Source organism: Octodon degus, unplaced genomic scaffold, assembly GCF_000260255.1.
Source record: "Octodon degus isolate 3935 unplaced genomic scaffold, OctDeg1.0 scaffold00008, whole genome shotgun sequence".
Classification (NCBI taxonomy): domain Eukaryota; kingdom Metazoa; phylum Chordata; class Mammalia; order Rodentia; family Octodontidae; genus Octodon; species Octodon degus.
This window is the reverse complement of record NW_004524584.1, coordinates 15,895,250-15,909,812: the sequence shown is the minus strand read 5'-3', so window position 1 is coordinate 15,909,812 and position 14,563 is coordinate 15,895,250. Positions and strand designations below refer to the sequence as shown.

At 47.7% G+C, this 14,563-nt stretch overlaps 1 protein-coding gene and 1 pseudogene across 1 annotated transcript in view; one reads left to right on the top strand and one right to left on the bottom strand.

Annotated features, from left to right (window-relative positions):
- Window positions 1-571: 571 nt before the first annotated feature.
- Window positions 572-1,911, bottom strand: LOC101590128 (annotated as a pseudogene).
- Window positions 1,565-14,563, top strand: part of CUNH3orf18 (chromosome unknown C3orf18 homolog) — a 38,222-nt gene continuing 25,223 nt past the window's right edge. Inside the window, exon 1 of the mRNA XM_023706254.1 lies at window positions 1,565-2,856. The gene's annotated coding sequence lies outside the window, so the exon portion shown is untranslated. The remainder of the gene's footprint in view (window positions 2,857-14,563) is intronic.

Below are 14,563 nucleotides of genomic sequence, written 5' to 3'. Positions count from 1 at the left end.
GGCATGTGGTGCTGGGGGATTGAACCGTGGTCCCTGTGCTTTGCTAAGCTTGTTCTAAGTAGGTGCTTTAGACCACTGAGCCATCTCACCAGCCCCTCTCATTTAGTTTTGAAAATCTAAGGTATTTGCAAAGTCTTAAGAATACTGTTTCCCACCAGATTGGAACAATAAACATAATATAACCAGATTCTTAATAAGTAACGTCTTACAAATAAAAACACATTTAAAATAGCTTTAAATGCATTCTTCACAAGTAAGTCAGTATATATTTTTATATCATGTCCACTTATGCTTAATTAAAGCAGGTATATTACTCTGATGGAAACAAGGAAAATCTCTCATTCATGCACTACACAGGAAGAATATTCAAGTCAAAGGGGGAAAATCCCACTTATTTTTGTAAAAGTATCCAGATATACTCATCTACATAATAAATGAGGAAACTGTCAAGTTTCCTATGCGTCAGATACACATTTTCACTTCATCAGAAGCACCTGATTATCGACAGCTAATTTATAATAAGATGGCATTTCAATAAACCAAAATGGGGCCAGAGATGTAGCTTGGGGCGCAGCGCCTGCCTGCCAAGCGTGAAGGCCTGAGTTTGATTGCCGGCACCCCAGAAAAATAAACCAAAATGAGCCGTATAGGTTCCTACCAACAAAAGCTTCGCGTGGACTAAGGATGGCCAGGAATTAGTGCGCTCATTCAAAGGACATGGCTGTTCCTGAAGGAGTGCAAGTTCCGCCTGTTAACACCAGAGGTAATCATTTTATATTAATTTATACGTAATCCACTTAGATTCTTTATCCTAGTATAACATATGAAAAGTCTTTCCACAAGCAAAAAATGTGGAAACATTTAAAAAATAAAGAGTCATTTTTTTTTTTTAAAGAAAGTGATCAGATTCCATAGGCTACTCTTGGAAACAGGATCATGCCGAATAGAATCCCTTCGCGCGGTGGCTTCTGCATGCATTTAACCGGACCACCTCTTCCATGTGTTGTTCTAAGAGCTCACCAAAACATAGATCATGCCATATAGGTAGTAAAAAAATGCTAGGAGGTAAAAAGCTAGCTTGCACCATCTTTCTTTCTGACAGTATGCTAGGATGTGTGCGTTCCTGATGGTAGTGGGGTTGTAGAGTCCTGGTCCGCTCATCACCGGTCTACTTGTGTACCTCCAAATATGGTACGCCAGGAGGGGAGTACTGAGACCCAGCGTGAGCCACTCTGCTGCACAGAGAAACACGACACAGAAGAACGCATGGATGAGATACTTGGGGAGGACCAGAGGATTCAGGGTATTACACTGGTCTATAGGATTCTTGTAATCAGTCTTCAATTCATCAAACGCTATAATGTGCCAGATGGCGAAGAAGATGAGCGCGGCGGTGAGCAGGAGCGCCAGCATGTAGCAGAAGGCCGCGAACGTGAACGCCACGGCTGCGGTGGAGCGGCTGGCGGCGGCGCCGGTGCCGGCGGAGAGAGGCGACACGGGACCCGCTGGGTAAAACCATTCGCTTCCCCCGGCCGTGGCCACAACCGCCGCCGCGGCCGGATTGTCTTTATCACAGCCTGAGACACAGCTCAGAGAGGGATAGTAGGCAGGCAGCTTAGGATGACACCACTCATGGAAGGCAGAGTCAGACCCTGACTCCAGCCCTTGTTTGTATAACCACTGCTCTGCTCTGCCTCCAGGGTTTGATTTGGTAAAAATTCAGGACCCATAAGATTCAGAGGGCATGCAGAATGGTGGGGACACTCTGGAGGCCTTTCCAAAGTGGGGAGGGACTAGGCCTTGGGCCCTGGAGAATTCCACCAAGTCTTAGGTAGTTTGGGGGACTGACCCAGGGTGGTGGCCTTCCCTAGACTCACAGCTCTCCCTATAGAAGGACTTGGGGATAGACATGCTGCTGAGCCATCCATGTGTTCTTAGCAGTAAAGTTTAACTGGCCAGCCTCTTGCCAGGGCAATTTGCCCAGCATTACCAAGTGACCCAATAGTACTTGGAAGACTGGAAACCCACACCTTGCCCAGGCATTCAGTCTACAAGCTGAACTAGATATGGCATCCTGCCCCTAGAGATCAGGACGTTTGTGAGGCTAAGGTGAGAGAACTGCTTGAGCCCATGAGTTCAAGACCAGTTTAAAGTTGGGTATGGTGGCATATACCAATAATTCCAGCACTCTGGGAGGTTAGGTAGGAGGATCAAAAAATTTGAGCCCAACCTGGACAATTTATCAGATTAACAAGACAGTGTCTCAAAGGGAGTGGAGGAGGATAATCTGCTGACCAAGCAAATCTTGTCAGGCCAAGATCTGGACACAGTCTGAATAAGGCTAGAACCACGGCTGGGTTGGCCCCACTCTCACATGGAAACCTTCCCACCTGTGGCGGCCCACAGTGAGCCAGAGCATGGGGGCCTGCAGTCTGAAATAAGTACTGATGGAGAAGGCAAGAAGGCCTAGAGTCCATGCATAAGGCACCCTGCTTTCAGACCTCATAAAGCCCCTGTTCCTCCAGAGCCTGTGTAGACCTGGGCAGCCCTTTTACAGCAACCTGTTAGACCAGTTTTAATCTAAAACAAATTTGAGCTTTGCCAGAAATTCAACCAGTGGGCTCCCCACCCTTCACCAATTCAGTTGGGCTACATAGCCAGTCAACCAGGGAATCACTCCAGTAGTCACTCTTGGGCAGCAGGCTACGTCTGAGACTGAGACAGAAGAGGCTCCTGGAGGTTTGATTCTGGCCAAATCGCAGCCCAGGGATGGCTGAAGAGTGGCTTGGCAGGCTTTGGGGAAATGTAGAGAAAATGGAAGCTGATAACTCATCATGAGTCCAAGGAGATGCAGAGGTACAGGAAGGGAGGGGGGAGGCCAAAGTGATGCCCTCAGTGGGAAGACAACTATTTTCATGACACAAGCCTGGTAGAAGCAGGCAGGGCCCAGTATGCACGAGGCAGCCTCTGAAGACTGAAGACCTTGGGACTATCCCAACTCCTCCAGATAGTCTTCCAGGACCCTTCCATTCTCACAGCCCAGTGTGGTGAATATACTGACACCAGAGACGCTGTGATGGTATGGTTAAAAGGGCGTAGTATCCAGCAAATTCTCTCCAGGGGCAGAATCCCACTCCAGGGACTCTACCCTTTCCAGCACCAATGAGCCAGACTCTTCCTATTGCCAGAGCTGGACTTCTTCTTCCCCAGAGGTATGTATTTCACTGGACTCTTGAGTTAGGTAAAGCTGTATTCTCAGTGGCTCTCAGCCCCCATCCTGTCCCCTGCCCCAAGTGCTCCACTTTCCCTGCCCCCACCAGCCCCACCTCTAAGCACATCACAGCGCTGCGCTGCGTGTGTTGACCTTTCCACTTGGTCAGCATTCCTTTGTTTTTTCTTAGCTCCTTCAGGAACTGCCAGGTTATTAGGTCCTCAGGAAACTTTCTCCTCAAAATTTAGTGGGACACTCCAGGGAAGTGAAGGCTTATTCAGAAAGAGGTGAGCTCCCAGGGCAGTGGGCAGGAAGTGAGCAACAGGAGTGGCCTCTGTGACTAAGCCCACTGTTAACCTGGCCTGAGGGTGCCTGTGTGTCTCAGCAGGTAACCTCGGGGTGCCTGGGGGAAGGCAGAGAAGGCCTTCCATGAACACCCTGCCCCCACCCTGGTGAGGTGTTTTCTCCAGAAAAGAGTTACAGCAGCTGTGGCTGGAGGCCTCTTCCCAGGAAGAACAGAGTGCCTCTTCCAAGAACTCGGAGGAGGGTGACAGGAGGGAGAGCGGGGGAGTTAATTTTAAACCAAACAGCCTTCAATGCTTCTCAGGAACTTAGTTGCTCAACATGATCTGACAGGTCCCAGCGGGTGGGCAGGCCTGGTGCCAGCTCAGAGGTGGTGGGGTGGAGGACACATCCCAGAGGGGAGGGCTGGTGACCTTGATGGAATTTGGGCCTTGTCCTTGCCCACCCACTTGAGTCTGTCACTTCCATGACCCAGCCCACCTTGCTGGAGGGTGTGAAGTGATATGATCTACTCAGTTGTAAGCAGGTGAAATAAAATTATAATAGGATTAATGATGTAGGTGTCATGCCTGTCCAATGGCTTTAATCCTGACCTGACTGTCCCATACCTCTTCCCTGTTTAAAACCTTCCACTGTCCCCTGGCATATCCCTTTAGAGGATATCTGATGAAAGCCTGCTCTGAGGCCAGGGTGGGATCTGGGCCAGTTTTGCATGGGATGAGACCCCTAGGTACTGGGCTAGTGGTGTGGGGAGGTGGAGGGTAGAAAGCAGCAAGCTTGGGGAATTTCTGGGTCAGGAAGTGACTTGCCTTTTTGTGGAGAGAGAGCACGTGGACCTGTCCCCATGGCTGATTGGGATTAAGGCACCTTCACTTCACTGATCTGTCTCCAGCCTCCCTGTGGTCACCCCTCCTGGCCAACAGCCTGGGCCCACATCCTAGCTTCTGGTCCACAAAATGCCTTCCCTACAGAAGCCCATTCTGAGCCCCACCCCTGCCCCTACCCCAGCCTATTAGACCCCGGCAGCCTGGGAGGGGCAAGGCCTAGGTTCTAGGAAAGAATCCTGAGCAAATGCTGCCAGGAGCTGCAGTTCTTGGAACCAGCGTTGGCAGGCGAGGGGACGCTTCCTGGAATCTGCTTGCATTCTGGGGAGAGAGACTCTGAGGACAACCAGTGACTATGGTGGGGGAGTAGGGTGCTGAGGCCTCAGCTCGGGTGCTCACCTCCAGGAAGCCCTCCGTGACTGCAACTGCCTCCTCAGGCTCCCTCTCTTAGGGCTGGAGTTGCTGGGCCACTCTAAGGGCTCCTACAGGGAGGGCCTGGACCTAACATAGGCCTGTGTGGTGCTAATGTACAGCTTGAGACCTAGTAGAAAACCAGAAACCTAGTGTGGGTAGGTGAAAATGGGGCACATGTGTCTGTAGGCAACTGTGGGTGTAGGAACATAGGTGAAAGGGGGATGTTAGGCATAACATACTATGGGCAGTGAGCAGCAGGGTTGATGGGCCAAGGATTAGCAGGTAGGGGCCAAGGCGGGGCCAGCATGCTGGGCCCTGCTCACCCAGCCCCTCTTGCTGGGAGGCTGGCAGCCTCAGGCTCCTGAGACTCCTTCATACCAGCTTTGTCCTTGCCTTCAGGGTCCCATCCCCTAGCAGGAGTATAGGCCTCAGCTTCAGCATCAAGCCACCCAGCATACTCCTGGGTTCATCACCCAATTGCTCAGCCTTGAAACTGGAGCCTTGATTGCCACATTGGAGAACAGAGAAGAGTGGTTACAGGTGGGTAGGCACCAGTCCCAGCCCTATCTCCTGGGAAAATTGTGGAGGGTATGACCCAGCCATGGGCCTGGGTTGGGGATTGGCTGCACTAAAAGGGTGTACATGCGTGTTACCATCACAGGACCCCAGGTGTTCCCATCAGAGCAGGAACCCTAAAGTCTGGCCAACAGACTAGGTTGCAGGTTACAGTCAGCATAGAGAGAAGTAAGGGTCCCTTCTCTGACTGAGGTGTGTCCCACAGCTTTTTAACCACTTCAGACCTATTTACCTTCAGAATGGAGAACCCAGCATGGCAGGCAGGGACTGGCCTCTCCACTCATGTCCTTAGGTCATTCCTTGGCTCACAGAGCACAGATCCAAGGCTGCTACCCACCCTCACACCCCATGTGACAGAGAAGAAACTGGTAGCATTCTCTTGGGACCAGTATTGGGATGGAAAGGCTGCATCAGGGCCCAGGATGGTCATGAAGTGGGGCCTAGCAGGGGGCTTTGGGGCTGTGGACCTCCAACCTTCAAAGGTGGCCCAAGCAGAGGTGGCCCAAGGAAAGTTCATCGTTGCGCTTGTGCTTTGAAGCATGCAGTCTTTTGAGGCCACGTGAGGTGCTGGTAGGAAGAGAAACGCTTCATTTCCTAGAGCCCCTGGTGCCTGACCCCATCAGATACTGTTGACCTGGGGCTCACAGAGCCTGGATCACAGTTACTGACCATTCCAGAGCTAGGTTACCTTTATCATGAACAAGCCATGACCTTTGAAACTCAGTTTAGCCCTCTGAAGGGATAATGTTATTACTTACCTTATGGAATTATTACAAGGAATATATTATAGTTTGATTTTTTTTTTTTTTTTTTTTGTCCTTGGGATCTCCTCTCTGGGTCCCCTTCCAGCCCTCCAGCTCCACCACACCATGAACACTTTCTCTGGCTCCTTTTGCAAGAAGAAGTACCTGAGGCCATGTCTGCTTTTCATTCCCCTGAAGCACAAGCCCTGATGTTTGTGGTGCAGGAAAGAGGACAAATTTAAGTCCTCAGACCAGAATATAAATATTGGAAAATCATAAACTACATACCACTAGACTCTGTCCATATATGGTTTTCATATGCCTGAAAGTCAGTAGATATCAAAGATGAATGAATTTAATGTCACTGCTCACTTCTGGGCAATCTGGGCAATCAGTGATGGGCCTGAGATTTAAGTAAGAGAATAAAGACATGCCTCACTCAGAAGTTATTTTGAATTCTGTAATACTAATTATTCTTGCCTTTATTCCAATAAAATAATTATATTGTTATAATTAAAATGTTTGCATAATTACTGTTTTCTTGGCAGTAATGATTTACAAAATTAAAATAATATACCATATTCAAAAAGCATAAAAATAGGTTAGAGTAAATAAAACATTTAAAAATGTGTTTAAAATTGTTCCCAATATGTTTGTTTTGTTTTTTTCTTTTATGTGTTTATTTTTGCAGTGGCAGGGATCAAAAACGGCACCTTGCATGCTTTTCTACTAAACTACCTCAGTTCCCTTTTTAGAGACAGAGTCTTACTACTCTCATACTTCCAAGTAGCTGGAATTACAGGTCTATCCCACCATATCTTGCTCAAAAAGTTCTTTTTTAAATAACTAAAATAGGGCTGGGGAGATTGCACATGGTCTAAGCATCTGCCTGGCAAGCTCAAGGACCTGGGTTTGATCCCCTAGTACCAAATGCCATGCCAGCCACCAAAACCTGGCATGGTGGCACATGCCTGTAATCCCAGCACTGGGGAGGCTGAGACAGGAGGATCACTGTGAGTCTGAGCTGCATAGCAAGACCTTGTACAAATAAATATTTTTTTAAAAGATTAAAATAATCAAAACAAGGCTAGGTATATGGCTTAGTAAGAGAGTGCTTGCCTAGCATATAAGGTTTGAGTTTGATTCTCCAGGACCAGAAAATAAACAAAATTCAAAATTATCTAGTAAAAGTGAAATGAAATAAACTACATGTCATAATAAATTAATGTCATAATAAATTTAAATTAAAATTATTTAAAACAAATTTTCTTAACGGTATGGATTGGGGGCATTGTTTTTTGTTTTTGAGACAGTCTCACTAAGTAGTTCAGGCTGGCCTTGAATTTGTTTATATAGCCCAGGCTGGCCTCGAACTCATAGCAGTTCTCCTGCCTGAGCCTCAGCCTCAGCCTCCTGAGTGTTGGGATTACAGGTATGTGCTACCATGCTTGGCCATGGGTTGTTTTTGTAGGGACTTGGGCTCTTGGTGTACCCCAGGTAGGAACCGCAGTGAGAATGAGAGAAAGAAAAGAGACAATAGCTGAGTTAAATGAAGATCCTTTCTCTCCTAAGCCAAGGAGAGGAACTATCCAAGAATGGCTGTGTTTAATTATACTCTTGAGAGGTTGATATTAATTTTAGCCTCTTTACCCAGCAATCATTTAGCAAGTTGCAACAGCTTGTTTGCTTGCTTTGAGGAGCTCATGTTCTTGAGTGGGCTTTGTCCTGCACGCATAATTACTTTCCAGCGTCAGCTGGTCCCAACAGTTTTTTGAAACAGGATACCTATTATGTAGTTGTCTGGCCTTGAACTCACTATACCCAATGCTGGCCTCAAGGTAATCTGGCTGTGTCAGCCTCCTGAGTAGTGGAGGCATGTGCCACCATACTTGGCCTTCATTTTACTTAACTTTTTAAATACATATAGATATAGATATAATTTATTTATTCATTTGGTACAGGGTCTTGCTATGTAACTCAGACTTATAGGGATCCTCCTTTCTCAGCCTCCCCAGTGCTGGGATTATAGGTGTATGCCACTGCACCCATTTTCAGTAGCCCACATGGTGCGTCTGGGGCCAGCATAGCTTGCAGTACCAGGGATTGAATCCGGGTCCTTGAGCTTGCCAGGCAAGTGCATAGACCGCCAAGCTATCTCCCCAGCCCACTTAACTTTAAATTACTTGATTTCACTGGGGATATAGCTTAGCAGCATAAGCGCCTGCCTGGCAAGCACAAGGTCCTGAGTTCAATCCCTAGTACTGCAAAAAAGAAAAAAAAAAAGTTTATTGATTTTGATTTTTCACAGTGCTGGAGATCAAATCTTGTTTTGCATACTGCCTGGCAAGTGTTCTACCACTGAGCTACCCCTCTAGCCCAGAACATTTATTTATTTATTTATTTATTTATTTATTTATTTATTTGGCAGAACCAGGAATTGAACTCAGGCCCTTGCACTTGCCAGGGAAGCACTTATTCCCCTGAGCCATCTCCCCAGCCCCTAGCCCAGAACTTTTAAAGTATAATAAACATTTTCATACAAATCTTCTCAGTCCATTGTCATATTCCAAGTGAAGGTTAAAGTGGTGTCTAATCTGCGGTCAGCAATAGCATAAGCTACTTGCATATTCCATGACCTGAACGATGTTATCCTGAGGGTGGGCATTTGAGTTTGTCTCACATTGTGCCAGCAAGGTGTCAAGTCCCCAGTGAAGGTGACACCCATGTCTTCTTTGGTAAATGTGTCGAAAATAGAACCTTCACATGTTTGTGATATACTTTAGATAACATGACCGTGAAGATTAGAAGGTGGTAACAATTTCCAGCAAATAATATGAGAATAATTTTGAAGAAAAAAAGTCCAACATCTACCTTACATGGGCCACAATGACTTCTTAGATATTGAATATTTATGTTAAGAACAAGACACTTGGCAGGTGTGGTAGGGGACAGAACTCTGGAATGCTGAGGCAGGAGGATTGCAAATTTGTGCCCAGTCTTGGCAATTTAATGAGACCTTGTGTCAAAATAATAATAAAAAAGGCTGGAGATATAGTGCAGTGCAAAGGCCCTAGGCTTTGTGCTCAATATAATCAATCAGTAGGGCTGGGGATGTAGCTCAGTGTGAAGGGCCTGTGTTCAAATGAGAGACAGACAGACAGACAGACAGACAGACAGACAGACAGACAGAGACAGAGAGAGAGACAGACAGACGGAGATAGAGAGATGGAGACAGAGACAGAGACAGAGACAGACAGAGAGACAGAGATTCTAGAGTTCCTCCCCAGCAGGCATAGCTCCCTGGCATTATTTGCAGGACAGGAAGGAGATTCACCTCAGAAGTCTATAAATGCCCATTTAGTGTTGTCTCCCATTTGGGGAGCTTTCTAGAAGCAGACACCATGACAAAGATCCAAATGCAAATCGCATTTCAACTGGTGATGCTAAGTCCCAGAGGGTGCTAGGGGACTCCTCCACAGTTCTTCCTCATTTCTGCACACGCCAACAGAGGGACTGACTGCCCTTGTGCCCTGCAAGGGCACACAGGATGATTATTATAGCTAACAGCCTTAGACAATACAAGAATCTGTACTTTGCTTCTAAACCAGGACTTTTGTGGTTCCTCCAACAACTGTGAGTTTTGATAGGCTAACCTATTAGTTTATTAGACAGATAAAAATCAGAGCTTTCCCAAATCTTTTTTTTGGGGGGTAGGGTTTGGAGGAAATACAGGGATCAAACCCAGAGTGTCACACAACTCACACACACTAAGTAAGTGCTCTAACACTGAGCTATACCCCTAGACCTTTTGTTAAATTTAGTTTTTGAGACAGGATCTCTTTAAATTGCCCACGCTGGGCTTGAACTTGCAATCTTTCTGCCTTGGCCTCCTGAGTAGCTGGGATTACGCGTGAGTGTGCCATCACTTCTGGCCTCAGCCTTTACAACTAACACAAAGGGCAGAGGAAGTGAGACAGGAAAAGAAGGGAAGCGAAAGCAGGTGTGTCAATGAGTTTATTCCCTCTACAAGCGCCTGGGGTTCAGTCCTCCAAGGCAAGACGCTATAAAGCACACCTCACCGTGGGGAAGGAAGCCAGAGCACATAGCCACCTACTCTCCTCCTTGTTGGCTTAGGGAGAGAGCTCCTTGGCACTTCTAGCTACCAATATGGTTTCTACATCAGACAAAGCCTCACCTGTTACTGCAACTTCTGTGTGGAAGCTTTGTGTGGGAGATGTGCACTCCCTCAACCCCACCAAGCTGCTCCACATAAGCAGGCCCCTTGTGAAATACTGACCATCCCAGTGCCAGTCTGGTATCCACAAAGGTGATTAAATGCCTCCCTGACAAGCCAAAGCTGTTACAATCTTACTTCCTCACCTCTCTCCTCCACTAAACCAGAATTTCCTTATGGCCAGGAGCTGTTAATTTTTCTTTCACACCCCAGCATTTTGTTATTATTTTATTTCACTCTGGCTTTTGAGACAGGGTCTCACTATGTAGCCCAGGCTGGCCTCAAACTCATGGCAGTCTTCCTGCCTAGCCACCTGAGTGTTGAGATTATAGGCATGCGCCACCACAACCTGCCATCAATTCTACAGAATGTAGGCCTGACAATGAACAAATGTTCATGAATGAAAGATACAAGTAAATAAGTTCCAAAAAATAAACAAAATCCTGAGGCCCAGAATTAGGCCAAACCATCTTTATCTAGAGAAGATCTGTATATGGAAAATCGATAGTAGGTATACTTGATAGGGAGATGGTAGAAGAACCCCCATGTAAAGGAGAAAGTAAACAGTATTACAGTGAGTACCTTAGTAAAACTACAGAAAAAAATCGCTAAGAACTATAAGTATTAGAAAAAGACAAATTTGTCAGTCTTTCAGTGCTAACATACCAATGTCAGAGATTCTGGAGAAGCCATGACTAGCAAATCTTGCAAGGGAAATCTAAAAGGTGGCCTGTTACACTACAAAGCCACACAGATCAACAGCTTGTCCATGTACCATCAAGAACTAGCCAGTCAATGCCTGAATAAAGACAGTCATAAAGACAGTCAAACATCAGAGACTAGTAAAGCAGGGCCTGGCATAGCCAAGGCAGGAGGTGAGCTGGGAATGTGAAAGCCACCTTCCTCTCACCTGTGAGTTTAACCCACCAAATCTGCAAAGTTCCTGAGCCAAATACACTGAGAAAGCCCAAATTCTTTCCCTAACCTGGCCCTTTGGCACTACTAGCTGGACAAAAGCTAGCTGTCCCAGAGTACGATTGGCCGTGTCCACCCTCTGAGATGGCAAGGGCAGGGGCAGGAGCATTAGCTATAGCCCTGGTTGGGATGTCCACATACAGCCTGGGCAGGGGTGGGGCTTGGAGGTAGAACTGTGAGGGCTCAGAGCCTCAGGGATAAAAGGTGTTTTCTCTGCTTCTCCCCAGGATTGAGTGGAAGAGCACTAAAAGGAGCAGAGCTGTCTGGGACTCTTTGGTGCGGGGCAGCATTTACCAACCCTAAGGGTTCTCTCCCTTGACCTGCTATCCTCACCTGCAGAACTGGCCCAGCTGGAGGGTGCGCAGGGTGTGGAGAAACAGCAACCTCAGAGCTCACCTGGCTTAAGCACCGGCTCTGGGCCTTTTCCAACAGCCAGAAACCTCCTCTGCCCTGGGAAGTAAGGCCCTGAAGATTGGCGATAACTCGAACAGAGGCTGCAGGGCCCACTTCTGTGTGCCTGGCAGAGTCTGAAGGACTGGTCTGGTCTGAGTGTGTCTCTAGCCACCCTAGGCTCAAAGATGCCCCACTCCAAGCCTAGAGCAGTGAGGGTTCAGGTATTTCTAGTGTGTGGGAAGTCCTGTGGGAGTGGTCACTGAGGCTTAGGAGCACCCTTGATTGATCCTTTGGTGGGTTTTCTAGGAGAATCACCAGCCTCACCTCCCAGTGGCAGGTGGGGATGCCAAGATCTTCAGGAGATGTTAAGCTCCAAGTACAAGGCCGAATATGTTGGTATGACACTCACCCCCTTCTCAGACCTGCCCCAATTTCATTTGTGACACTAAGTCAGTCATGGGCCCCCTCTGGAGTTCAGCTTGCTTTTCTATGAAATGAAGGTATGGTGCTTGCACTTCTGTGGGTTCCTGTGACTCACAGTTATTGAGCATAAGATAGAGCGCTCTTCCTCCTCCTCCTTCCTCCGCTCTCCTGACCTGGTTTTCAGGGGCCCCTGGAATCAGATAGGGCCAGTGTTCAAGTCTCACACCATGCACATGCCTTATGAGTAGGTGCCTATATAAAGGCATGTAGGTATCTCTGATGTGCACATGTGATGTGGCCTCAGAGGCTAACATGCCCCATGTCTCTTCATCTCAGACCAAAGGATTCCCAAAGACCTAGCCACTGATTAGGGACTGCCAAGAGCAATCTATGTCCAAGTTCATGAGTTTCCCAAGGGCAAGGCCTCACCTAAGCCATCCTACCTGCCTGGGCTGGATTAGCATTTGTGCTCAATAGATGATTGTAGGTGAACAATGGGCCTAGGGATAGGAGGGGAGATGGAACAGAAGTGGCCCTTAGTCCCTAGGCTTCGAGAAGCAGTCACAGCCCTCAGCAACTTCAAGTTCCCCTGCAGAGGATACTAGCTGGAAAGGAAGACTTGTCCTAGATGCTGTGTCCTTAGATGACCCCAAATTCTGCCCCTCCCTGTGGCCCTAAGGGAGACTGAAGTGCTGAGTTCTCAGCTGTGACTCAGCGGAAGGAAGACAGATGAGGGAGGTTGGGGGGAATGTGTGATGCTGGGGCCTTAAGGGGTTTTGCTTCTCATTTCTTTCCTAAGCAAAGTTCTCAGAACTGAAGGTACCCAGAACAAAGAAAGTGCAGGCTATTAGGAGCACTGGGGTCCCCACCCTTCCATCTCAGAAGCAACACCAATAGCTTGGGGAAACCCCTAGCCCATGTCTACTGTTTGGGACTCTTCCCTGTCCCATACCCAGGAGTGAGTGCATGGTAAGAGGCAGGTGGAGGTTGTGCACTCCTGGACTTTTCAGAAGCATATCCCTGATTCAGTTGGTGTGACAGACGCTGTGGGGGAGGAGGTGCTGGGAGCCTCCAGGCCCATGGAGAGCTTGGAATAGTCAGGGCAGAATCTGAGAGGGAGTGGTTATGTGGGTGCATCAGCATTCCCAGGTGCCCGGCCGCACAGGAGTTCTTTCTTCTTCTTCTCCTTTTCTCTTTCCCTTCCTTTTATTTTTTTTTTTAACTATTGAAAAAATTTAGAAAAACCCAGAGACTCAAATAGGAACAGCATCAAATTGTGACAGAGGACAGTTTTGTTGAATAAGCTTACAGTAAAGCTTCCTGCCACCCCTGCCAACAGGAGACCCGGATGGGCTGGAGAAGCACACATATGTGAGTTAGGGCCCTTAGTCCTGTGCTACCCCAAATCAAACTGAAACAAACTGGACACTCAGGCCGACGTAAGACTGTAACTCTCATCTCAGCCCCTACTTCAAATATGTGTTCACTGATGTTAAGAAAGAATTTCAACTGGTAAAGTATGTTTATGCTGCTAAGATACTTTTACCTTTTGAGAAACACGTTTTAATTCCACAGGAAAACTGGTTTGGAAGACCAAGCTCCATAGCTTAAGAGGGCTGGGCCAGGAAGGCTGGACAGAATGAGGAATTTCAGTGCGGGCAGCAGTGGGCACTGTGACCAGTCCTGAGTTATGGAGTGCCTACAACAGACTTTTGAGGACATTCTCCTCTCAGGCTGGGGACCTAAAACACTTCCCCTGACACAGCGGCTATCTGTGGTCCCACAGAGATGGTGACTCACCTTCCTCACTCCCTCATCAGTTGAAAACCGGAATCAGGATGTCCCATAGTCCTACTCCACATCCAGAGCACAGGAGAGCCTCGTTTCAGTAGCAGCCACTCCACTGCCCTCCTCCTCCAGCCCCTGGGGCGTTACCTGACCCTTTTGATGTAGACACCCAGGGATGGTAAAAAGGAAGCTTGCCCAAGATCTGATACTTTTTGATTTGCCACTTTTCCAGTTATCTGGAAGCCCACTGTCAGCCCTAGGACACTACAATAAGCTGCTGGGGTCCACTAAGAGCTGAAACCCTGGGCTGCAGGTAGCCTTGGTGAGCCATTCAGTCCCCTCTGGTCTAGCTGCCAGAGGACTAGGACCAATCAACCTTATAGGATATCAGGAGGGTGTAGTGGGGTAATCCCAGATGTTCTTGGTCCAGGGTGTACCACTCAAGCTCCCTATTTTACAGCCCTCTGCTTAAGGTTTCCTTGAAGCCTGCCACAGAAGAGCCTGCAAGACTAAGGTTCTGCAAGACTAAGGTTCTGGCCCGGTCCTTATTATGTTTCAGGAGACAGCTCATGGGACAGCTGTAGAAACCTTTGGGGACAGCCCTGAAACCTGCTTCTGCTAAGAGGGCCCAAAAGCCCAGGTACACTCAGCACTAAGCTCTACAGAGCAAGAAGTGTAA